The sequence below is a fragment of the Balaenoptera physalus genome (assembly GCF_965194825.1).
Source record: "Balaenoptera physalus genome assembly, chromosome: 15".
NCBI lineage: Eukaryota > Metazoa > Chordata > Mammalia > Artiodactyla > Balaenopteridae > Balaenoptera > Balaenoptera physalus.
The window spans coordinates 4,476,005-4,498,059 of NC_138894.1; the positions used below are offsets into that span (position 1 = coordinate 4,476,005).

The 22,055-nt window shown below is 45.5% G+C and overlaps 1 protein-coding gene across 10 annotated transcripts in view; it reads left to right on the plus strand.

Annotated features, from left to right (window-relative positions):
* Window positions 1-22,055, plus strand: part of LOC309643590 (uncharacterized protein) — a 105,826-nt gene that overhangs the window by 72,187 nt on the left and 11,584 nt on the right. Inside the window, exons 13-14 of one of the 10 annotated variants that reach the window (XR_014253856.1) lie at window positions 912-1,753; window positions 2,581-8,577. The exons of 6 other annotated variants lie outside the window; for them this stretch is intronic. The gene's annotated coding sequence lies outside the window, so the exon portion shown is untranslated. Of the gene's footprint in view, window positions 1-911; window positions 8,578-15,726; window positions 16,230-22,055 lie in introns of those variants that run through there. 3 more of the 10 variants (XR_014253865.1, XR_014253863.1, XR_014253864.1) reach the window with 3 other exon arrangements.

Sequence of the window (22,055 nt, forward strand, 5' to 3'; positions counted from 1 at the left end):
TTGAATAGGTTGAGAAAGAGAAATGGTTTATTAGGCTGGGATTTAGCAAGAGAAAAGCCACCAACTAGAAGAAAATGAATTGAGTATCTATACGCCAGGTGTTTCTTAAAAAATTAAGATCTTTACCTGCATAAGCTAAATTAATTCTAATAATAACCATGGGACAAGGTATTTTAGCTCCCATTTTAGAGGTGAGCAAAATGAGTCTTAAGGGTATAAGTAATTCGCTCAAGATCCCACGGAAGGAAGCTGCTAAACTAGGATTGTCTTGGGGACATGGAAGCAGTCTGTCTGTCCATTTCCCTTCCTTCAAATTAGGGCAGTGCGAGCCCTGGTCACCTGCTGCTTGCATGTTCTTGCATGGTGAGCGGAGAGCTGAATGGGAAAATTTAGGTGTGAAAACAAAAATGCATCTGGACGTTTTCTGAGCTTCAGAGCCGACGAGGAAGGGGAGGGTTGGGCATGTTGACGTCCCCTGCAGTGACTGCCACCCCTGAGGTCCTGCTGCCCCTCGAGCTCCCCACACCTCCGCCGCGTGGCCGGGGATCCTGGGTAGGGGGTCTCCTTCCTGTAATCAAAGACAGTCTGCACACAGGCTCTGCTCCCTGGACAGGCCCCAGGATGTTTTCTACTCGGAGAGGAGTCTGGGAACCCGCGGCAGATGGCCAGTGCTCTCCAAAGCTGTCTTCTTTTCTCCCTGGATGTGAAGTCACTCATCTAGAGGCTTTACTTCCCAGCTTCCCTGTCTGGACCTAAGATTACATTTTTGCCCATAAAATGTGAGCAGAACTGATGGGAACAGCTCCTGTTTCCTGTCTTCACCGGGCATCGCTCTTCCTAGTCTCTCTCTCTTTCTCCCCGTGGGCCGGAACCCGGATGTGCTGGCGACCCCCCCCCATTAAACCGAGCAGATGCACGGTACCCCGCAGGACAGCGGGACGACGATAGGGAAATAATCCGGATCTCTTCATCACCGTGTGAAACGGAGCATCCTGCCAGCCTGGACCGTCCACTCCACAGAGTTATGTGAAAGAGAAAGCAATTCCATCTTGTGAGCCACTGTATTTTGGGGTCTGTTTAATCTAAGAGCTGAGGTTTTTACCCTGAGTAATACAAGACATTTCTGGGTGGGGAAGTAGAGCATTGATCTCAAGTCAATATCTTGTCTTCCTTCATTGTTTTCCTTCTTTCCTTCCTTCTATAAGTATTTATTGAACACCAGCCGTGTACCAGCCACGGGCATGTTACCGGTGATGGTAAACAGGAGGACCGTGTCTCTATCTTCCTGGAACTGTGTCCCTACCTTCTAGTAGGGGAGATGGACCAAAACAAGTAGACGGGCATTAAATTAAGACATTCCACCTACAGACTGGGCTCTGTTCCTGTGACGGATGTAGCTTTGGGGCTGGGGAGAGAGAAATGGGCGAGAGAAAGCTACTTTAGCCAGCGTGCTCAGGGAAGCCTACGTGCTGAGCCTTAAAGGAGACACGAAGGCAGGCGTGCAAGCAGAGGGGAGCATGTGCTAAGGCCCTAGGACAAGGAAGAATCTGAGGGACTGAAGACAGGGGTGGAGGAGGGGAGAATGCACTAGGAGGTGGGCAGTACCAGTGGGACCGGATCTGGGTTTCACTCTCTGTGCCCTAGAAGCTGTTGAGTTCACAAGGAGTGTTTGTGTGCGGAGGGGGGCAGACAAGTCACCTGATTACTGTATAAGGTCACCTCTACTGCTTTCTGGAGAAAGGACCCTGAAAAGGTAAGCTTCCCCACAGCTGCCGCAGGCTATCTTGGTCCTGGCAGTGGTGATTGCGAAAATTTATTTTAAAAGATCATTGAAGAATTTCTCTAATCACACAGTATTTGAATTCATTAAAAAAATAAGTCCAAGCCAGTAGTTTGAAGAATTAAGTTGCCAGAAGGTTTCTTAGACCGTATGCCGTCCAGTTGCAAGCAGGCTGGGAAAGGCTGGTGAGAGTTCGGTGGTGCCATCCTCTGGTCCACATTCGTGGTTTGTGGTTGTGGACGAGGCTGGTGAAAGGGGTTGGAGTATTTGCAGTGGGGCTTTCGAAAGCGTCTAAGGGGCCTGGACTTTGGAATTTCTACCTCTGGTGCAGAGGCAGCAAAGGAGGAAATGGAAATGGTAATTTATAAAACCTACCCAGCCTACAAAAGCCGCCTACCTATTATTCTCAAGCAAGTGAAGTCCGTGTTTAAGGACCATCCTTTCCCGCGAATATCAATTTTTTAAGTGTGATTTTACCTCTTGAAGAGCAGTATCCTGACTCCTTCTGCGATAACTCTGAACAAGTGAGTTATCTCAGGAAGGAAACAGCATAGTTCCCAGACTTTCTGATGTCCGTGCAGTTATTATTGGGATTTTCTTTCGAAGGTTTTCTTTTCTCCCCCGATTCATGGAGATAAAAGGACATCACATTGTATAAGTTTAGGTTTACAGTGTGTGGATTTGATACACATATACTGCAAATTTCTACGGTTTTTAACACTGTCCTCAGAAATAGGAAATTGTTTGATTTCTCTCTTTATTTTATTTATTTATTTTTGATGTCTCTCTTTTTTTTTTAGAGGAGTGATATCAGGCTCTGAAACAGTCCAAGTGAAGTATATTGCGAGACTCCTTTTGTTGGGTTAGTGTTTGCATATCTGAACAATCTAATGAGAAAGGAAGTCCAGGTTTTAGCTTCTGCACATCAGGAAATGGTTACGTGCCCCAGCCTGGCCTTGCAGACGGGCTGAGGGGGGAACCCTCCTTTCTCCCCTCCCCCGTTCCATCTCTCACCCTGAAGTCATCTCCGAGGACTTGGGGTGCGCTTGACCACCCTGGAGAATGGCCAGCAGTCACCACAGCTGCTCCCGGGCATTGGCCTTGGAGCCGGGCTCTCCTGGGGGCAGGAGAGGGAAGGGGGAAGCAGGGGTCAAACACGGCTGGATTTCCTGGGGCAAGGTTTCCCTGTGTGCGCCCTGGGAGAGGCCTGGAGAGCCATGTCAGATGTGCCGGCTCAGAGCCCAAGCTGGGCTGAACTGAGTCCCAGGCTGGGAATTCTCAGTTTTCAAGTCTTCCTTTCTGTCCTGTGGAAACAGATAGGGCAGGTTAATGAGATGAACATGGCCAAACACTGCTGGCCTCTGAGAAGGAAAAGAGCCTGTTACGCGCTCCTGCAAACCCAAGCCCTCTAGATGGGGACGGCTTACTGAGCTCTCCTCCAGGAAGACTTGATTGTCTTCATCAGACAATTCAAAAGTAGCATGTATTCAGGGCTAGTCACTCAGCAGTACACGCCTGCTGAGTCAGGAATCAAGAAAACATCCTATTTTGCTTCTGACCTTTGCACCAGCTTTGCCCAACACCTGCCACCTTTCCAAATATGCAGTGATTAATATCTGGAAAGGATAGGTCTTTTTATTCAAAAAAGAAGTTGGGTCTGTGATGAACTGTGATAAAATGAAAAAATAGTTAAGGACCAAAACCAAACAGTATATGGAGCGGACAGATGAGATACCTCTTTGGTTGGAGATTTTCTGCAGAAAATATTCCAGAGAAGAGGGAAGATGGAAATGTATGTGTGTGTGTGTTTAATGAGTAGTTTAAAAAAAAAAAAATGAACTCTAAGTGGGAAGAAGAGAAGAAAGAAGAAATTTGGGTGCATCTATAAAATCGCCACAATTTATGAGAGTTTAAAAAGGCAATTTCTTTTTCAGGAGCCAATTCCTAATTTCCCACATAAAAGTATGGGAATTGAATGGTAAATCCTTCTCGGCCGACAAGACCCCTGAAAAGGGTTGGGAGAAAGAGTTACTGTTCCGTTTCCATTCATGTGTCTTGAAAGCCCGTGGCTGCGAAACTGCCCGGGACCGCAGAGGCCTGGGTTTCAAAGCTGCCCGATGACTTTTCAGAGCTGATCTATTGTGGGGCTTTGTTTCGTCTGGGTCGCCCTCGTTTTGTTCTGCTCGGGCTGTATCACTCTTCTGCCGCTGCTATTAATCCTTCCTGTCTACTCCTCCCCATTCAGAGGCACATTTTAACCCTGCCCCGCACAGGGCGCAGCATGAAAGGCTGAAAGGCTGAGCATCCCTGCGGGGAGAGGGACTGAGAGGGAGGGGAGGGGAGGGGAGCGTGGGGTGCTGGGTGCACAGGCTCACCTGGGCGGCTGGGTGTCCAGGAAGCAAAGAGCAGGGGAGCAAGTGGTGTGAACCAGCTCTGTCCATCTGCTGGGAGCCGGGCGAGCTGGAACAAACCTTTTTTCTCACACCGTCACCGTCTGGCTGAGCTGCCTGCGCAGGCACTGGGAACTCAAGCTCCTAGAGCCTGCAAATGAGCTGGCCCTTATTTTTCAGTTTTGATTCGATTTCCTCGCTCGTGCTTAACCGGCTCCTTATGGCTCAAGCGTAGTCAGACTGGGATAAAGTGGCGAAAGATACAATGATTCGTGTAAAAAAAAAAATAAATCAGAAAACTGTTGTTTGGTTAGTAACTCAAATTCGGTTCCTGTCCTTATGCCTTCCTGGAAATTCTATTATATTCTATTATATTCCAAATAGAGAAGAAGCTTCTCTATCCTCCGCGTCAATCACTCTTAATGGTGCAAGGGGACCGTCCGGAAGGCCCAAAGGGTCCCGAGAGATGTTGGGTTATAAAGTGGTAACAAACGTTCCCCAAGTGCCTGTGGCTTCACGTCATCTGTGGTTCTCACGACACAGCCAGTGGGGTTCCCTCACGGTGGTTCAGGGACCCCTGGTGATGGAGGTCTGTTGTCCACATGGGTACCCACGAGCCCCATGGACGAAAGAAGGGACCTCTCAGGGCTCTCGCCTTGGCGATGAGATCTCCAGCTTGACAACGCTTCCACAACAGCTAGCCCAGTGGTCGCACCCGGCTGCCGGGCCGGGGGTCTCTATCTCCGGGTCCAGGAGGAGGAACAGGAGAAACAGGCATCCCTCCAGGACACCGTGCACACGCTCTCAGGGACAAGCAGAGAGCTGCACGGAAAGACAGGGCAGCATAGTATTTTCAAAACTTTAACTGAACGGTGAAAGTCAAGGATTACATGGTTTGAACGTAATGTGCTTAGTTGCATATTTGCCCTCCACAGCCATTTGGGCTGCACGGCCTCAGGCAAATCACTAACCCACGGGACGTCCACTTCATCGCAGATACGGAGGCTCAGTGGGTCTGAATCAGTGGTTCCCAAACCGGAGTGGGCTTTAGATCGGGGAGGACTTATTAAAGCTTTAATGGTAGGACCCTCCGCCCTAGTGTCTCTGATTCAGCAGGTCTCGGGGGAGGCAGGGGGCAAGGCTCTGCATGTGTAGGAAGTTTCCAGGCGATACTGACGCTGCTGGTGCAGAGAACACACTTTGAGATGGTCCCTAAAACTGGAGAGTCGGATGTGGCTGGAACATCCAGTCTTTCCTACATGTGACGGGGTAGCATCAGCTGAGGAGTTGACTACTGGCTGCGGTAGAGTTTTCATGTGGAAATTTGACTGGAAAATGATTCACCAGAGCATCACTAACCCCTAACCTTTTTTGAGAGCACATTTGCATGTTGGGTTGACACATAGAGTTTAAAGACACATCTCAATTACAAGATGTGATTACAAGACAGCTGCCCTTGTGGGGACAGAGGCGGCCACTAAACTCTGAGCAATTACTTAAAATTAGACTTGTCAGATTTGTTTAGGGTGACCAGGCAAGTACATACATTGACCCAATGTCACTCTTCCTGGAAAGGAGTTGTAATGATTTTGTATATCAGTCAAACTGTTCAAATACTAATGCCGCCTTCATGCTTTAATCACCATTCTAGTCAGATGTCATTTTTAGAAGTCCTTGGGGATTTGCATCCCTTAATGATTCTTCAATACCCAAACCAAGCATTCTTTAATTGGTGTAAATTGAGCAGTGTTTCAGTGCAAACAAGGAGAGGGCAGACTGATCAATGATGCCGTGCATGTCTGGCTATTGGAAAGCCATCGTCATTAGATCAAGTAACAAATCCTCAACTCCATCTGCCTCTGAGGAAACACCAGCTCATGGACGCGGCAAATACTATTTCTACTTGTCACCAGTATCGGAAAGCACAGAGCAAGTTGTGATCCCCAAATCTCATCTTTTAGGAAAAGGGTTAAAAAAATCCATCATAAAAACACTCTCTGTTCCAATGTCAGAAACTGTATTCTGGAGCCTTCAATGTGAATTCAACTAGAAACAGTACTTCTATCCTCTGGAGATTTGGTCTCTGTCTCTCTTTCTCTATTTGTAGATTGCAAACAGTATACAATTTTTGTTAACTTGACAAGCCATTTTTTCCCATGATTTTTTTTTGTTGTTCCTGATGGTGCTTTATCCGTCTAACCATCTGAGTGTGCTTGGGAAACATGAAACAGGTGTTCATTCCCTCCTACTTTTCATATGATTGAAAAAACTCTGGGCACTATACTTAAGAAGCCCAGGACAAATCCTTCTCATAAATGTGTCAAGCCCACTTTTCACTCCTGTCTCTTTCCATCAGCTCTCTCAAATTGAATACTTATTACTGGGACGGTGGCGGGGTGGGGGGGAGAAGAAAAGGCGGCAGCAGGCCCATCACACACCCCCGGCTCAGGCCTGCCAGCCTCCTGCCCCCCGGCTCAGCAAACTGTGCTCAGATACTACGGGTCCAGTAGCTGCCTGTGTTCACTGTTAATTTATCTGGTTTTAGACAAAATGTGCTGACTCTTGCGGGGACTCTCTCAAGTTGATTTCAGTTTGAGTTTTACAGTGGTCCAGTGCTTCAGATGAGTAGAAAGGAGGAGTAAGAGGCTGTCAGCATCCTTGACAATCTTTGCTCGGAGCTTGGATTTAGAGAGGAGCTTTGGGTGGGTCAGTGCACTGGGGCAGCCTGTCTGTATACAGTGCGCTGTAATCCACACACATCCTCACAGAGGGTGTACTGCTTCCTTTAAGATGCTCTCGCCAAAGGTTCTGAGGACCTTGGGGTAAACCTTATGGGGGTGTCTTAGACTCCTGGATTCACTTTTGGAACCCGGCTGGAGAAATGAGACAGAATGACACCTGAGCCATCTCCCTGTGCCGGTAGGTCTCGTGGACCAGAATATCACTCTTAGAATGAAAGCACATTCTTGCTGAGAAGCCAAAGGGGGTCAGTATTTCTTTATCTGGATCAACTTTGACGGTGTCAAAGAGCAGACTTGGAAGGGGCTGCGGAAATGATCTGCCCCCCAGACATTTTTGAGGGACCCCTGAGTCTGCAGTGCTGTGGCCCCCTGTCCCAGCAGTCTTGTTTCTGTCACCTTTTCTCTTGCAGACACTGCTACCTGGCTTTCTTCAGCCCTGTGATGGGTACAGTGAACTTGTGGGCAGAATGCTTGTTTCCAGTTCTGGCTTCTTCCCTGAGCCATCACGTGACCTCTCTGGGTTTCCATGTCATCATTGCTAAGTGAGGGAGTTGAATTAGATGAGCCCTAAGATCCCTTTGCGATCTCACAGCTGAAGAGTTATTTTCTCCAGCGCCAGCTCTCATGAAAGTCAAGGGCAGGGAGCCCACCTCACGTGTCTTTGGAGCCCCTGGTCTGACTCTCATTCATGGAAACGAGCATCTAAACCAGCACTTCCCAAACTTGAATGTGCATTCTAATTGCCTGGCATCACGTAAAGAGAAGATTCTGGTTCAGGGGGTCTGGGGCGGAGGCTGGGATTCTGTTCCTCTGACAGCTCTCGGGTGATGGAGCCAGGCCGAGGGACGAGGCCTCAGACCAGAAGCCAAGCGAGCCCCGAGGGCTGGTCTGCTCTGCTCAGCCTGGACCTCGGCACAGCCTGTCTCAGGGCGCACAGCTACACGGGGTTTGGGTAAGGGAGTCCTGTGAGGTGCTCAGAGAGAAGGCTGAGCCGTGGACGACGGGTGCCTTGGCCAGGTCTCATCCCCACCACCTCCCATGTTGCTTCCGACGGGATTGCAAGGCTCTGGCTGCAGACCTGGCCCCTGGCCTCACCAGGCACCGTGTGCGGGGGGCAGGAGACAGGCGGAACCTGGGGGAGGGGCTGGCGGGGAGAAGCAGCTGCCGCCGCCCCCTGAGTCCTGGCTCCTGGCGCATTGCCCAGGGCCACCGCTCTCAAGCATGTACTCGCAGGTGCCCTCCTTTCCCCTTTGGTTGCTTCCTCTTTGACGTCCATTTCAACCAGCGCAAATTACTTAGAGGCAGCGGAGGGTTCCACACTGTCACTGTGGCTCCATCGTCATTTTATGGGAGGAGCATCGGTCTGGGAGACCAGCTTTATGGGTGTAATTCCAGCCGGCCCGCGAACCAGGGCAGGGCATGGCCGTCAAACGCCCGAGACCCTAGCCCTCTTCCCTCCCGTCCACACCCACACGCAGACCCAGGAAAGGGGCTTTCCTGGTGCACAGTGTTTTCTAATTGAGGTGAAATCATATAACATAAAATGAACCACGTTAAAGTGTGCACATCAGCGGCGTTCAGTCGATTCACAATGATGTGCAACCACTCCTGGTTTTTTTTTTGCTTTTGTTTTTTAAATTGAGTTATTTGTTTTTTTTTTGTTTTGTTTTTTAAAAAAATTTTATTTATTCATTTATTTTTGGCTGTGTTGGGTCTTCGCTTCTGTGCGAGGGCTTTCTCTAGTTGTGGCAAGCGGGGGCCACTCTTCATCGCGATGCGCGGGCCTCTCACTATCGCGGCCTCTCTTGTTGCGGAGCACAGGCTCCAGACGCGCAGGCTCAGTAGTTGTGGCTCACGGGCCCAGCTGCTCCGCGGCATGTGGGATCTTCCCAGACCAGGGATCGAACCCGTGTGCCCTGCGTTGGCAGGCAGACTCTCAACCATTGCGCCACCAGGGAAGCCCTCGAAACTTTTTCATGTCCCCAGAAGAACTTACCACGCCTGTGCCTTACTCCCATTTCCTCCCCCGCAGCCCCTGAACCACTCATCTGATTTCTATCTGTGTGGATCCCTATTCTGGGTATTTCATGTAAACAGAATCATACAGCCTGTGACATACCTTGAAAAATTTTACTTATTTATTTTTACTAGCTAGAGACATTACATTGAACATTACAACAATTAAGACTTGAAACATATAAATCCACGGTGTTTGGAACCACAGACTTCATGTGCGCATGTGGATACGTGTGTGGCCACATATACGTGTGCATGTGTGTACGTGTGCATGTGTGTACGTGTGCGTGTGTGTACGTGTGCATGTGTGTACGTGTGCGTGTGTGTATGCATGCATGCGTGCCTGTGAGTTTAAGGTCCCTAGAGAGCCTAATATCCAGCTGAGGGTGCTACCACGCCCCAGGTCCCGTTTAAGACAGATTCAGGGAATTAATAAACCAAGTACGGACATAAACTCTGTCTCCCGGAGGATAGACGCTTTTTATTCATAGTCTGCTTTGCCTTCTGAAGGGAAGAGCGTGGCATGTGGAGGCCAAGGGAAACCATAGATAAGTCTGATCAAAGTTGCCATTTGGCAACAAACTCTACAATCACCACTCAGCCCTTTGGAAATTCTTGCCTTCCTTTCCCTGTCCTTCCGGCCCTTGCCCGCCTCTTCTCCTCCTTTGCAGTTTATTCCACCCAGTAACACTGGCCCTGCCTACCCAGCTCCCTCTCCATCTTATTTCTCCCCTCCTGCCATCCTGCTGGTTTGCTACCAAAGGCAATGGGTATCCCCAAAGGCATGGGGTTCTTGGTCCTACTTACAAATACAGGAGTTTATTAGAGGACATATCGCCAGGCTTTTTTAGATTGCTCACCCTGACCACTAAAATATTTTGAGCATAAACTCCCAATATATGCTTGCTAATCTATTGTTTCTTATTTATTGTGCACCGCTACTATTGCTACTAGACGCTATACATTATAAAATATACATAAAGGTGAAAATTCAAAATAATGAGAATTTTATGGAGACGTAGAAGTTCTAATATTTTCTCCTCACAACCCATGGGGTCCCTTTGGTGACCCATAGACCACAGGTGGAAAAGGCTTTTCCAGTCTAACTTTAGGGGCCCCAGGGGCACTACGAATTCCTTGCGCCTCCTGAAGACAGGTCTTCCTTCCACAGATCATCTGCCACCCCAGCTGCCCACTGGGCTCCTGGGAATCACAGAATGGAAGTCACTGCCGCAAGTGACCTTAGCTGTTTCTCCTCTTGAGGTTTCCTTGACGCCCCTCCCTGGCGTGCAGGCCTCACTGCTGCCCTTGGAGCGCCTCATCCCACAAATGAACTTTCACTTGTTCTGGGCTTTTTTTCCCCAGTGCAACCATCCCTGATTTGTAAAAGAAATTACAAATTAAACAATTTTTTAAATTGTATGATTCCTTTAATTAATTAATTATTTAAAAATTGAAGTATAGTTGATTTACAATGTTGTGTTAATTACTGCTGTGCAGCAAAGTGATTCAGTTATACACACATACACACACACACACATATATATATATATACACATTCTTTTCTTTAATATTCTCTTCCATTATGGTTTATCATAGGATACTGAATACAGTTCTTTGTGCTGTACAGTAGGGCCTTGCTGTTTAACGATTTTTTTATCGTGGTAAAAAACATAACAAAAAATTTACCATCTTAACCATTTTTTATCATACAGCATTAATCAGCAGCATTAAGTATATTCACATTGTCGTGAAAAAGAGCTTCAGAACTTAGAAATCTGAAATTTTATAACCATTAAATGACAACTCCACTTTTCTCCCTCCCCCAAACGTCTGGTAGGCATCATTCTACTTTCTGTTTCTATGAGTTTGGTTATTCTAGATACCTCATATAAGTGGAATCATACAACATTTGTCTTTTTGTGACTGGCATATTTCACTTAGTGTAATGTCTTCAAGGTTCATTTATGTTGTATAGTATGTTATAGAATTTACTTCCTTTTTAGGGTTGGATAATATATCATTGTATGTACACACCATATTTTCTTTATCCATTCATTTTTTTATGGACATTTGGGTTTCTTCCACCTCTTGGCTATTGTGAATAATGGGTGTGCATATACTTCTTTGAGACACTGCTTTAGATTCTTTTGAATAGGTACCTACAAATGGGATTGCTGGATCATATGGTAGTTCTAGTTTTTAACTTTTTGAGGAACTTTCCTACTGTTTTCCATAGTGTTTGCGCCAACAGTGCATAAGTGTTCCAATTTCTCCACATTCTCACCAACACTTGCTTTTTTTTTTTTTTCAATAGTAGCCATCCTAAGGGGCTGTTTTTTTTTTTGTTGTTGTGGAATTATAGGAGTTCTTTATGGATTCTGGATATTAACCCCTTATCAGATATGTGATTTACAAATATTTTTTCCCACTCTATAGGTTGCCTTTTCTCTCCATTGAATGCTTCCTTTGAAGTACAGAAGTTTTATAGTTTGATGTAGTTCCATTTGTTTATTTTTGCATTTGTTGTCTGTGTTTTTGGTGTCTTATCCAAGAAATCATTGCCAAGTCCAATGTCATGAAGCTTTCCCCCTATGTTCTCTTCTAGGAATTTTATAGTTTTGGGTCTTACATGGAGGTCTTTAATCTATCTTGAGTTAATTTTTGTGTATGTTGTAAAATTAGGGTCCAACTGCATTCTTTTGCATGTGGATATCCAACTTTCTCTTCACCATTTGTGGCAGAAACTGTCCTTTCTCCACTGAGTGGTCTTGGCACCCTTGTTGAAGCTCATTTGACCATATACAAGAGAGTTTATTTCTTGGCTCTATACTCTATTCCATTGGTCTATATGTCTGTCTTTATGCCAGTGTCACACTGTTTTGTTTTGATTACTGTACCTTTGTAATATGTTTTTAAATCAGGAAGTATGAGTCCTCCAACTTTGTACTTTTTCAAAATGTCTTTGGCTGTTTTGGGTCTGTTGAGATTCCATATGAATTTTAGGATGATTTTTTTTTTCTATTTCTGTAAATAATGCCTTTGGGATTGGTAGGAATTTGGTTGGATCTGTAGGTCACTTTGGATAGTATTGATCTCTTACCAGTATTGTCTTCCAATTCATGAGCATGGGATGTCTTTCTATTTATTTGTGTCTTCTTTCATTTCTTTCAGTAATGTTTTGTGGCATTCAGTGTACAAGTCTTTACCTTCTTGGTCAGGTTTATTCCTAAGTATTCTATTCTTTGGGATGCTATTGCAAATGGATTTTGTCTTCTTAATTCCCTTTTTGGATTGTTCATTGTTAGTGTATAAAAACACAAATCATTTCTGTATGTTGATTTTGAATCCTGCCACTTTGGGGAATTCATTTATTAGTTCTAACAGTTTTTTTTGGGGGGGGGGAACGTGTGTGGAGTCTTTAGGGTTTTCTACATATAAGATCATGTTATCTTTGAACAGAGATAATTTTGCTTCTTCCTTTCTAATTTCTATGCTTTTAACTTCTTTTTCTTAGTACTATGTTGAATACAAGTGGTGAAACCAGGCATCCTTCTTTTGTTCCTGATATTAGAGAAAACACTTTCAGTCTTTAACCATTGAGTATGATGTTTGCTGTGGGCTTTTCATATATGGTCTTTATTATGTTGAGGTAGTTTCCTTATATTCCTAGTTTGTCGATTTTTTGTTTTTTAAATCGTGAAAGGATGTTAACTCTTTTCACATGCTTCTTCTGTGTCAGCTGAGAAAATCATGTAATTTTTGTCCTTCATTTTGTTAATGTGATATATTTCTGTCCTTCTTTGTTTGGTTCCTGGGTCCTGTTAAATATTTCTTCCCAACTTTCAGCTCTCTGACAATAACCTCAGTTTTCAGTAAAACTGTGGGTTGGGATTTTTGTCCATATGTTATATGTTGTGATTTCTTAATTTTATAGCACATTTGATTCTTCAAGCGTGCACCATTCTGTGCTTTGTTTAGGAGAACACGACTCCATTCTTTTATAATCACGCAGCCCTCTATTGTAAAACTTCTCTCCAAGTTTTCTTTGGACTCTTCCCTTTTTCAATCTCTTTTCAAATCCCTAAGTAACCTCCTATGTGTCCCCCCAAAATTCATTCTTATTCTTTTCTGTGAAATGGCTCTGTCTGGTGACTCAGCAGTGAGATGATACTAAAACAATAGTAGCTGGAACTCCACATTCCCCTGGATGCCAATACCACCCCCTGATCCTGCGTATTTTCTGAGTCTTAGAAAATACAACTTGGATGTACGTCTTAAGCATATTTCTGGTTACTGGTGCAAAAACAAAACAAAAACAACAACAACAAACTCCCCCCAAAAACAACCCAATAAACAAAACAGAATGATACTTACACTTAGCAGGCAATTGGTAGAATAGGAGTTTTTAAAAAAAAAAATTTATTTATTTATTTATTTATTTTTGGCTGTGTTGGGGCTTTGTTTCTGTGCGAGGGCTTTCTCCAGTTGCGGCGAGCGGAGGCCACTCTTTTTTTTTGTTTTGTTTTTTTGTTTTTTTGGGGGCCACTCTTCATTGCAGTGCGCGGGCCTCTCACTATCGCGGCCTCTCTTGTTGCGGAGCACAGACTGCAGTCGCGCAGGCTCAGTAGTGTGGCTCACGGGCCTAATTGCTCCGCGGCATGTGGGATCCTCCTAGACCAGGGGTCGAACCCGTGTCCCCTGCATTGGCAGGCAGATTCCCAACCACCGTGCCACCAGGGAAGCCCAGAATAGGAGTTTTATTTTTAGAGTCAACCATACTTTAAAACCTAAGGCCGTTTTATCAATGCTTTATTATAGATGTAATCAATTCCGTTCAGAGATAAATGCCTAAAGAATTAGATCATAAATGAAGGAGAAACAATGTGGAACAAAACTGTAAGGATGTGAAGCATGAGCGATGTCTTGTCCTTTCTGAAATTTGTGATACCCAAGCTCTGTTCTTTTTTGGAGAAGCCATGAACCGGCAGAGATGAAGATAAAACACAAGGGGAACAGCACAGAATCAATCACGAAATGCTGTCTTACCACAGTTATTTTTCTAAATATTACCATAATTACACTTAACTGTTATTAGTTATATATCACAGTGATGTTAATGAAAATGACATATCAAAAAGGGAAAATTTACATTAAGCTTTCTGTTGGAGGCCCATGAAAGCTAGCTGAAAAAAAAAATAAATCAAAACTTCAGTTTGGACATTTTCTAATTAGGTAATTGGCAATGGAATCTTACTTATCTTTTTATCTTGAGAGTTTTTTTTTTTTTCAGATCAAAAGCTTTCCCCCTTATTAACGTTAAAGTAATAGCCAAGTGTCTGCCTAAAACTATTATTTTTTGGGTAAAATGGTTCCATCTTTGTACCAGTATTATAAAATTCTGGATTTAATAATTCAAAGTTATGGCGCTGACATAGAATTTCTTATGAGAAACGCACACAGAAATCCAGGATCTTACAAAATGATTTATCTTTCATTCATGTTTTAATTCTATTTTTAGTAAAACTTGATTGTTAGTAGATACAAGCTACCGTGAAGCCTTGGTCATTTTGTAATAAATGATTTATCATTACCTACAGCACTGGAAACTCCTCACTTCTTAAAAATGAAAAATGCACGGCAGGCCCCAATTTTTGTCTTTTCTGAAATTGCTAAGCAAATCGGAATTGCCTGAATCCTCTGCGGGGTCACGTTGAACCCATTCTAATCTCCTGCGTGAACTCAGGGCTTGTGCTTTCAGAGCCTGGTCGTGGCCTTCTCAGACCTCGGAGGAGCTGCGAGCAGGACATTCTCTGTCAGCAGCTTACCCTGCGTATTTTATGCAGCCAAGCTATAGGAGTATCAAATCTACCTCTGACATCTTGGCTTTGTGGTTTTAAAAACCCCAAACAGGAATTCTTCTGAAACAGCTGTTGCAAGAGTCTTAGCTTGGCTGGTCTGACCCCCAAGGGTTATTTGTGGCAGGATAATCTCTCGTAAGGGTGAGAGGTTCTGTCTTATTTCACTTTAGGTTCAAGCTCTTTTCTGGCAACAGATGGTGTGATCATAGCCACTGTGATCTCCTTAAAGGAAGAGATGGGGTTTAAGACTAGTAGAAGGACAAACTAAAATATATAGGTGTGATCCAGAGGGGGAAGAACATGCCAGTATTTGAAGAATTATAAGAGTAACATGAATTTAAAAAGTTACACCAACAGCTAGTAACACAAGCGTACGGGCTCCCTCGTTACTGATGACCATGGGGCCACGTTGCTCAGAAGGAGGGGCACGGCGAGGCCACATGAAGGACCCCTGAGGCCCTTGTCATGCTCTTGCCCAATATCTGTTCAATCAGCACCATCCTTTGAGGATTTTTGTCTGCATGGGGAAGTGAGGGTGGTCAGCCCCCTGCTGCTCTGGAACTCTCCATCCGCACGTTCCCTGACCATCGCTGTCTGGAACAGAGTATAAACCTAGCAGACGAAGGCTTGGTCCATCACTGGTCAACTCACCCAATTCAGGAATTGATTAAGTATCCTGACAGGGCTGGCAGGGGTGGCGAGGGATGTCCAGGCCTCTCCCTCAGCAGGTGTGAGTGACCCCTCCTTCACCTCTTCCCTGACAGCAGGGCTGCCCAAATACAGACGCTGGGCCGCCTCCCTGCTGGAAGGGAGCATCTGGGGAGGCTTCTCGTGGCAGCCTCCAGAGGCTGGGCGAGACCCTCAGGCTTAGCAAACCGGGCTGATGAGACGGTGAAATATTTATTGTGATGTCTCCTCTTTTTTTTCTTTTTTTGAAGTTCAAAAATCCTTGTCATCCTTGGGCTGAAGTCCGTGGCCATGAGAGGAATTCATAATTAATCAGAGGTGGCCTGCTCCCACTTACTGATGACCTCGGCTTGCGGCAGGAAGAAGACAAGTGATGGTCTCTGCCTACTTGCTCCACTGAGTGGTTTTTTTCCTAATAAAACAGAAAAGTCCGTGAAACAAAAGAAAGCAATCCAAAAAACTTGCCTGTTTGATGGTCTCTCACTAGTTCTCGGTGTGTGAAATATTTTCTCACATGGGTGAAAAAAGGGGCAAATAACTTCGCTATTTTAAAGTAGACTTTTTATATGAATCATGTTTAGTCTTAAGGATACTTATTTCTTGGGACTTCCCTGGTGGTCCAGTGGTTAAGACTCTGCGCTCCCAATGCAGGGGGCCCGGGTTCAATCTCTGGTCAGGGAACTAGATCCCACAGGCCGCAACTAAGTGTTTGCATGCCGCAACTAAAGATCCTGCAAAAAAAAAAAAAAAAGAAGAGAGAGAGAGAGAAAAGATACTTATTTCTTATCTCCCTTGAGTGTCTACAAAAAGCAAAGGAAGGATTGTGGGATTCTTCAGATAATTCCGACCAAAATGCTGATTTTCCTTTAAATATGTAGAGAATGGAAGAAAAATCTAGCTACATCTGACGTGTGTTGCTTGAGTACTCTTTTGAGTTGGTGGATAAGGCCATGGCCTTACCCTTAAGCCAAGTCGCCTATCAGTGGAAAAATATTACATATTTGTTATGAAGGAGGGCTTCAAGTGTCTGCCAAAAGTGGACAAATGTTTTCCTTCAGTGTACACACTAGTGAGTAATTTGGCATTTACCTGTTTCCATCAGTCATACTCTGATTGGTGTATGGATTACAGAGAAAGATGCACTGATTACGGAGAAAGATGAAAGCTCCCCATCGGGGTATAAGGTGACTCCTGCTTTGGGTCTCCCTACCTGTCTAGTCCCAGCACCTGCCATTCCCCAAGGGATCTCTTGCTCCAGGGAAACTTCCCTGGTGTTCCCAAAGCCGTCCAGATCACCTCCTTCTCTGTGGCTTTACATCTGCTCTGCTCTTTGTTTGTTTATTTATTGATTGATTGATAGATTCATTCATTTATTTGGCTGCGTCAGGTCTTAGTTGCGGCATTCGGGCTCTCCGTTGCAGCGTGCGGGTTTCTCTCTAGTTGTGGCGCCTGGGTTCTGTAGTTTATGGCACGCGGGCTTAGTTGCTCCGCGGCATGTGGGATCTTAGTTACCCGACCAGGGATCTAACCCGCGTCCCCTGCGTTGTTAAAGGTGGATTCTTAACCACTGGACCACCAGGGAAGTCCCTGACTCTGATCTTTGGGCAGCCTCCTCTTTGGTACCTTTCTGACCAATCCACCTTCCATCCCATCCTCTGCTGAGAAGGGCATCTCTCCTTTGGCCTCTCATTTTCTCCTCTTCACGTCTCTAAAATACCACATTTCTCCTTTCAGCGGCCACAGATATTCACTGAGGGCCTCTCCTGCCATTGGCTCTGCTTGGATGGTGAGAAAACCCAGTCCCTGCCCTCGTGGTGCTCACGTTCTAGTGGAGAAGAAAGATAATAAACACGCATATAAAATGACGCCAGGTAGTGTGATGACGAAAATATGCAGAGGTTCTCCTGTCTGACTTTCCTAGCACACTGTGAACCCAGAGAGCAGGTCCTGTGGGATCCAGCACAGAGTATTCACGTGGTGGTAGGTGGTGAATGAATGAACAGTTGAAAGGAGCATTCGTTGGACCTCTAACTATCTTCCCAGTCTTCCCAGCACTGGAGGATGTAAAAGAAATAAGAGCTAATGTTACTTGTTACAGCTGGAAAGTTTTCTCTTCTTGAAGAACATCTCTGTGGTATTTTCAGAGATAAAAAGGAATCTTCCCTCTGACTAGAAGATCACTGTTGGTTCATACAGGCAGACACATCCCTATAAACATCTTCTGCCTGCCGTTAAGTCACCGTTCAAGTAGATTACCCCCCAGACATGTAAAAAATGATGGTTCTGTACTACAGGTTTTCATTCCTATTAACTTCTATGGCATGTGATCTTGAACAAACATTTGTAGTCAATATTTGATAAAAAGTCCGATTCCGTCAAGTAAACAAAGCATTAGAAAAAATAATTTCATTCCTTTGCTAAACTAAATCCATTAAGACTCTAACACAAGTAGAACTGGGGCCAAAGGATATTGGAAACAAAACAAAACAAGTGAGACTCATTGCACATTTGCATTTTGAAATTAGTTGCTGCCCTAATTATTTGTCAGTAGAAGCATAAATTAGGCAAATAAAACTTAGAGTAAGCTTTTAGGCACCCACAGGATTCTCTCCTCAAGAGTAAATTGTCATAACGGTTCAGTGTGACGGTTTACTTTTGCTGTCTTTCTGTGATGGAGGAACGACAGGAAATTGAAATGGAGCCCATGGAAATGAAACAGACTCCAGAGAAAGAGATAGACGCAGGTGGGTACTTGTGGTTTCCCCTGTAAGGTGTGGGTAGGTAACAACAAATAAACCAAGCATGTTGGGACCAGGAGCTGCTTTGGAAATATTACCTATTAAGTGTGACTTCATGACTCCAACATGGAACTAAAAGATGAAAGATGCAGTTAGTTTGAAGCTGTTGTTCATCTTGCTGACATAAATAGGATTGAATGATTGGAGTATTTGCTCTATCTGCTTTCCCGTACACCACACCATGTCCATGGAGCTAGAGGCTTCTACTACAGCTGAAATGTTTCTTTCTGTTGCATAATTAGGCATACATTGTTGGTGGCCTCTCTCAAAAGCTATGAAACAGCACAATGATGCTAAGTAACAAACAGCTCCAAATCCCAGTGACTTAAATCAACCCCTAGTTTTGCTTGCGCTCCAGGGCTTTGGGTCAGCTGTGGCTCAGCTGAACCGGGCTGGGTTCTGTTGGGTAGCTCTCCTCCAGGTACGTTCCACAGGTGTGCGGGCCAGTTGGGACAACCCTGCGTCAGGCTGCAGGTGGAGCTCAGGTCTGTTTCATCTGCCTCTCATTCTGCAGGGATCGTCGCAGGGCTTAGAGCTATCTGGCCCGTGACCTTTCCAAGGTGGAGGTGGGTGTTCTCAGAGGAGTGAGTGTGAACACGCACGCCTTAGGCCTGGACTCCAAATTGGCACGTGGCGTGTCTGCCCACGTTTTATTGGCTAAGGGAAGTCCCGTCGTCAAGCTCAACATCCGTGGGATAAGAAAGCAAATTCGTCCCATGGAAGTCAGTGTTGTATGTGTTTGGGGCGTGGAGTGAATGTTTGCTAAACAATAATTTAATCTGCCATGACTACCTATATGTAAAAGAAGACCTTCATTTTCCGACTGGGGCCTTTACACGTGAATTGTTTAAAGTCTGCTCTTTTTTCTTTTTCTTTTTTTCCCTCTCATGAGTTTGTTCATTATAAATGTGTTAGATTAGCTAGAAAGACCTTCTTTCAATATGACAGAAAATTTAGAAGGAAACATGGATTAACCTCCAGCAACAATGGCCTGGGGTGACACGGTGGAGTCTTCATCCTGCTGTTGGAAGGAGGGGGTCCGTGGGATGTAGGGCTGCAGGTCTTACTCGGCTTCGGGGGCCGTGCATGGAGCTGCCGGGTACAGACCAGCCGGGCAGGAATCCCACCTCTGCAGATGCGTGCATGACTCTCCTGCTCTGATGACAGCACCCCTCTTCCCTGTCACCAGTTGGCAACCCCCATGGCAGAGGATGTTTTTCTGATCATTTTGCACTCATTAAATGCAGCTGTCACAACACAGGATGCGAGGATGCATGCAAAACTTTTCTGCCACGTCAAAATAAAGCTGAAAAGCTTTTTAGAAAGGAGCTGAAACCTTTGAAGCTTATTCTCAAGGAATATAGGAAATATCGCCTTTTGTTGTTGACAATTGAAAGTGTTCCCTTGCAGCACAAATTAAATCTTGGCCCAGGCGAAAGAAATATTGTTGATCAGAAATTTGCAGCAGAAACCATTTGGCCAACCAGTTGGGGTCTGACTGTGCTATTCCTGGGGCCGAATGACCTCCAGGCTCCATACCCATTGGCCTGGCTGATCTCTGATAATGGTTCAGTGGAGCAGAGTAGCTCCTTGACTCTCACATAAACGCTATGAGAATGAAATCATCACACACCTATCGTATACCTCATCGGAGAACTAAAACAAACAAATGGATTCTGGGGCCATAACACACACCAACTGCACTGGACTCGCTGGGTAGAGGTGAGGGCCTTCCAGGATCTTGGCATGGTCATCAGAAGCCCTTTCTCCAATCCACGGACCTCCATGGGAACCAGCATAAAGGACTATATTTTCAATAATGTGCTTACTGATGTAGCTAGTACCTCTTAATTCTTGCTATTTGCTAAGTGTCACTCTTAACTTTTGACCAGCTCAGAAGTTGATCCTGGCTTTTGCTCGTCTGAGAAGCCTTTCCCCTTGAGAAAAGAGGAAGAGAGAGGTCTTGCGAGCTGAAACGGGCCACACCTCTAACACCTGACGTAATGGGTCCTCTCTAGGCAGTTCTTCTCTCTCTACGTCATGCTGTGCACACAGAAAGGCCTGAAACGTAACCTTGAGGTACAGATTTTTATCTGCAATTTTGAAAGTCTACTTTACTATACGCTTTCTTCACGGTTAAAAATTAACACGGTCCTTTGGGAGATTGGGATTGACATATATACACTGATATGTATAAAATAGGTAACTAATAAGAACCTGCTGGATAAAAACAAACAAACAAAAATGAACACGGCTCTTTGTATGTTGAAGTAGTCCCCAAAATATGAATATATTTACACTGACTCTTAACTCCATCATGGCTGGTTCATTTTGTAGAGAAATGAAAAACTACAACCATCCACATGCCTTCAGTGCATTATACAGCGTGACACATATCTATCTTCTGTTTTTTATATGAAACGTTTATTAATAAAATATTTCGGAGCAAAAAAATAAAGCTGGGCTGGGTAAGGGGGTCACCGGCTGTGATCCCTCGTCCACCCCGATTATGACCACAGTTGCGATGACCGTGCTCAGGTGTGTCCACCTTGTGTCCACCTGGCGTCCCCACTAGACTGGGATTTTGGGAGGAAGGATAGGGTTTATCATCACATGTGTAGCCCTGATGGTGGAATGCAGGGCTGAGTCCAAAAAATGGTGAAGGGCAGAGGGGAGGAAGGAAGGAGGAAGGGGGGTCCTAGGGGTGGCCACACATCTGCATCAGGGGACACAGATACAGATGTTTAGACCCCTCCCCCCCGCCTCCCCCCGCCTCCACCTCAAGGCACACATCACAGGTTCCTGGGCACATGGCAGGAATCATCAAATAACCGAGGAGCACGTATCTCCTGGGGAGGGTCGCAGTCAGGGTCCAGGTAAGAAAACCCACCTCCTTACACATTTCCTACCTCTCAGGCTCCACATAAGATCCCCTTTGGATCAGATTCTAAAGGGAGTGGGAGGATGGATGTGCCTGGCTGAGTCCCAGACCCCTCGGCCCTAGAGCAGAGAGAGAAGGGCAGGGACATTGGCCTGGTGACCATGAGAGCCAGGGGGACACAAGATGGACACACGTTCAAGTGACCCACAGCCAGATGCACGAGCTGTGGGTCTGATGGCTGCGTCCGCCTCGCTCTGCGTTCTCGTGCTTTGGGATGATCCCACAGAGAACCTCGAGGAAGCAAATGTAAGAAATTGAGAGGCTGGCTTCACCGTGATGCCGCGCTGGTGAGAAAACCCAAAACCTGGACAGAAAGGAAGAACGTCAAGGAATTGTGGGTGAGAACCTAGAATTCTCTGGTGTTTTGGTTGTCCTGCTGGGCACTGAGCAGAGATCGGAAAGCAGATGTACAGGAGGAGAGTGGGAGCGCAGAGCCTGGGGTGTGGTCCCCTGTCTCAGGTAAGCCTGGGAGGACCATCCTCCTGGAAAGTGAGGAATCCACCTACTGGATGCTTTTGTTTATACACAAGAATATTTTGGCTAGAATTTATTTGAATGTAGTAGAATCTATTAGATTTGAATTGATTAGATCTACTTTATCAACTCTTGGAGAGGCGTTGGTTGTGTCTCCTGCGTGTAGGAGACCCCCGCCGGAATTGCCTTCCTCCCCGCTTGCTACCCCCCTTCTTCCTTCTGTGCCTCTTCCCCCAACCCCGGAACGCCCCCTCCTCAGGAGCTGTCCTTGGAGATCCAGTTTGAAGTTGGTCTCTTCCTCTCCATCAATTCGTATCTTAGGCTCTTGTTATGTTCCCTGCTAACACAAATTATAGTTTGTAATCAG